Below are 4,880 nucleotides of genomic sequence, written 5' to 3'. Positions count from 1 at the left end.
GTGCCTGAACTGGCCTTATCCTATAGCCACACTGATGAATATCTTGCATATCACCATAGAACCCTCATCTGGTGATAGATGGAGATAGAGACAGAGACCCATATTGGAGCACTGGACTGAGCTCCCAAGGTCCATATGAAGAGCAGAAGGAGGGAGAACATGAGCAAGGAAGTCAGGACCGCGAGGGGTACGTCTACCCACTGAGACGACGGGATTGATCTAATGGGAGATCACCAAGGCCAGTTGGACTGGAACTGATGGAGCATGTGATCAAACCGGACTCTTAAATGTGGCTGACAGTGGAGGCTGATGGAGAAGGCAAGGACAATGGCACTGAGTTTTGATTCTACTGCATGGACGGGCTTTGTGGGAGCCTATTCTGTTTGGATGCTCACCGTCCTGGACCTGGGGGAAACAGGGAGACCTTGGACTTCCTATAGAGTAGGGAACCCTGACTGCTCCTTGGACTGAAGAGGGAGGGGAGGGAGAGGGGAAGGAAGTGGGAGGAGGGAAGAAGGTGGAAATTTTCAATAAAAAGTAAACAAATTAAAAAAACCGACTTCACCTAGGAATGGTATAAGACTTGGGACAACCCAAGAGACAAGGTATAACCTTAGTATTATTTGGTTTAACCTCTAGTCAGATAATAGTTTATGGGACCAAAAACGAGTCATAACTAAATGTATTTATTGTGTGATTTTTAACATTTATTTCAGGTGGTGTTAGGCCAGGAAGGGATAGCTTGTTGCCTTTACTGTTATCAGTTTACCCTTTAGGTCTGTGGTCAAGTTAAAGTTTAGTCATTCACCTCTAACTTTGTAGTTAGCTACCTACACACATGCTACTGAAAGGCTAGTAGTGTAGCAGGTTTTCTTTGGGGTCACCAACCAGCTCCCAAATCATGACACAGACATATTATTAGTTTTGAATGTTCAACCTTAGCTTATGCTTAGCCCACTAATTCTTATAACTTAATTTAACCTGTTCTCTTCATCTTGGTTTTTGCCTCAGGAACCCACATGAAGTTTCTCTAAGCAAGGCCATTTATTGGTAGACAACGCAAATATCAACAAATTTAGATATGATATCTGGAGTGTACAAATAAACCAGAAAACAGAGCAACAAGAAAACCAAAACCCAATCAATAAACAGGCTACTGATCACAACAGAGGGTTCTCAAAAGAAGACACACAAATGGCAAACACGCACTTTTAAAGTGCTCGGTACCATTAGTTATGAGAGAAACACAAGCTAAAACAGCTTTGAGATTCCATCTCACTCCATCAGGTTAACTGCCATCAAATGTCAAATGATTTCTCTCCCCCCTGCAGTCAGAGGGGGAAGAATTCTCAGCCTTAGGGTCTTACAGAGATATGCTGGGTAAACAAAGGCAACCTCAGTAGACTGCTGGTTTTAGATACTTCTGGGAACTCTGCAACAATAACTGGTAGGGAGGTTTCCATGCCTGGCATTGTAGTTTTCAATTAATAACCCATATCTTCTGGGTGTGACATTTTTGGCCCATGTATAATAATTCCATTCAACTCCTTTTTATGTTATATTTTTACATTAGCTTAATTAGTGGGTTTTCATAAGGTGATTTCTTGGTTTTCATGAAAGCACCTACAATTACCTCCTCTCTCCCCTCCTCCCACCATTAGTTTTATTTAACTCTTTAATGTTTCTTTGCTCATTTAGCATCTATCCCACTATCCCTGCAATTACCTTTAAAAAGGCTTGTGAGATAGCAGGTAGCTATATAACTTTATGCACAGTTCTTCTGGCTGTGCCCTCCCCCTCTATCCTGGGCCTTCCCCCACACCCTCATTCCCTACCTGTTGAAAGTTTACTGTTCATCTCTCTACATTCATTTTATATATAATCTATAATTCTCAATCATTTAGTGTGCCTATTTAAATATAACTTTTCTAGTGTCCTGACTTCTATTTGTATTCTAAGTATGTATGTATGTACGTACGTACGTACGTATGTATGTATGTATGTACGTACGTATATGTGTGTGAATGTACATATATGTATTTCAGTTCCGCCTATTTACCCTCACATTTCATGATTTCATTTTTCTTTATAGGAGAGTAATATTTCATTGTCTACATTTACTACAGTTTTCCTGTTCATTCATCTGTTGATTCTATCTGTTGTAGCTATCGTGAATAAATCAGAAATTCACAGAGATCAACAGTTATCTCTACAGTAGGATATTAAGTATATTGGGTACATGCCCAAAAGTGGTATAATTGGGTACAGCAGGTCGATTTCTAGGCTTGCTTGTCTTAGTTTTGCTTGTGTTGAGAATCCTCCAGGATCATTCCCAAGATGGCTGCGCTAGCTTACATCCCCACAGCAATGTGTAAGAGTTCACCTTTCCCCACATCCACACCGACATTTGTGGTGATTTGCATTCCTGTTCATGGTTATTTTGACTGGGCTGCATTGATGCAGAGGAATTTGATGAAGTTGTATCTTCTGGGCATGACATGGCTAACATTTTCCTGAACTCACAGCGGTTGATATTACCTGAATAAGACCTGAACACAATCCAGCCAGCCAAAATTCCGCCATAGATGGGCTGGGTGAGCTCCAGGTACCAGCCTTCATGGAGGAGCTATTAACAGTGGACAGTTGCTGAAAGAGGTTGCAGTTTCTGCTCAGTGGATGCCGCTCCAAAACTCACATACATATGGGAATCACTTAGTAGACTTACAGATTCTCAAAAACAAAGATACAAAGATATGAAGTTGAAAGGGGGAAATGTTCTGTTATTAGGGGGATCAGAGAGAGAATGGAGGGGAGGAATGAAGGTAGATGTGATCATATTCATTGTGTACCTATATGAAATCCTACAGAATAAAGAAAGAAATTAAATAACAAGAAATGCTGGCAATGACATAGTAGGGGAGGAAGACTTATCGGCTGTTTGGGAGAGTGCAAACTTGTAGAGCCTCTGTGCAAATCAATGTGGAAGTTCTTTAAAATCTAGGAAGGAAACTTATCTGTGTCACTCGGTTCTTTTATTCCTAGGCATCTTAGGCTCTAAGGATTCAATGCCTTGCTCTAGGTCTGTGTGCACACCTACATTCATCGTCAGTCTGTTCACTGACAAATTAAATCTGCCTACCTGCCCATCAGCCACGAATTGATAATGACAATGCGGCTCGCTGGCACACATGCGCGTAGAGTGTTATTCAATTATGAAGAAAGTGAAATTGTAAATTTGAAGATAAATGTGTGAAACTGAAATACACACACACACACACACACACACACACACACACACACACACACACACACATATATATATCTGAGTGAGGTAAACTGAGCACAAAAGAGCAAGCCCCAAATGTTCTTCTGCAATGTGGATCCGAGCTATGAGTCTCTACCTTTCTGTATTGAACTTATATATCCTGTATTGACCAGAAGTCTAGAAAGAGGCCTTTAGGATGGAGATGCCCTAAGGATGGAGGGTAGTAGGTCACAGACAATATGAATGTAGAGAGGGTGGAAATGTGGAAATGGTGGGGTGGGGATAATAAATGTGCAAGTCGGGGGGCAAGACAGGGGAAGGTAGGGATGATTAATCAAAATAAGGAGAAGACAAAAACACATGAAATTTTAAATCTTATAACCAAATTTTTTTTTAAATGCAGGGAGATACCCTGCTTGCTGGAAAGCACTCTCCTTTGAAGCCAGAAGCTACCGAAAACAGAAGCAACAGCTCTAGAGCCAGGTGTGGGATAACTCCTTCTGGGTTGTTGCTTAAAGGCTGATCTCTGTGTGAGAGACTGATAGTTTTCTCACTAACTAGCCATAAGGGTCTAAAGAAAGCATATTGCCACTTTCCTCATGGGAAATGGAACCTGTTGCCTTCTGCCCAAAACATACATGTTGAGATAAAAAGATCAAACTCAGGGCTAGAGAGGCGGCTTGGGGCTTTAGTGTACATGTTCCTTTTCCACAGGACCGGAGTTTGGCTCATGGTACTCACGCTGGACCACTTAGACTTCAACTATAGGTGAGTTAGCATCTTCTCCTGGCTTCTCTGGCAGCCTGCAGTCATGTGGCATAAACTCAAGTGCACACGCATGCACACACACACACATACGCACACACACACACAAACATGCATACACACAGACACACACACACCTATTTTTAATTAATTAAAGAATAACACTAAAAATTATATGGCTGTGTGGAGACACAAGGGAACAGCGATCTGTCTGCTTGGCCCTGATTGTAACTAGAACCAAAAGCACACCAGTCTGGTGTTCTTTGAGACATTTCCCTGGATAACATGGTACATTGAATGTGATATCTCTCTCTCTTTACACAAGCCAGAGAGAAATAGAGAGGGTGATGTGCATGAGTGTTAGAGGTTACTTTAAGCTAAAACATCCTCTTTAAGAACTAGATGTGTATGCCGTCTACCTAATAAGAAGTAGAACAGGGCAAATCTATCAACAAACCTAGAATACTCAACTTTCGCTTCTTAGACTTGCAAAAAATATTTGTCAAATTTTCTAAGAACAATGGAAAGTCATCCTCCAAAATACCTAAATCGTATACTTTTTAACTTCGGGTCAGTCAAAATTAGGTATTTGATCTTCCCCTTGCTTCCTGGGATAATACCAAAGCATGACAAAATGTGCTCACTCTCATAGTGGAATCCACTGGTTTAAACAGCCTTGCCCGGTCGGAGCTACTTAGGTTTCCACAAATTTCGTTTCTGCTCATAAGACACCAAAAGCATTTTTTAACAACCTGCAGTCCCTAGACAGCCCTGCATCAGAAGGGCTGTCTAGGCATCAGACATAGACCATGCTTCTAATTCATCGCACAATCCTAGCAGGGTGCTTCAG

The sequence above is a fragment of the Microtus ochrogaster genome, linkage group LG10 (assembly GCF_000317375.1).
Source record: "Microtus ochrogaster isolate Prairie Vole_2 linkage group LG10, MicOch1.0, whole genome shotgun sequence".
Taxonomy (NCBI): domain Eukaryota; kingdom Metazoa; phylum Chordata; class Mammalia; order Rodentia; family Cricetidae; genus Microtus; species Microtus ochrogaster.
This window is presented reverse-complemented; position numbering follows the sequence as displayed.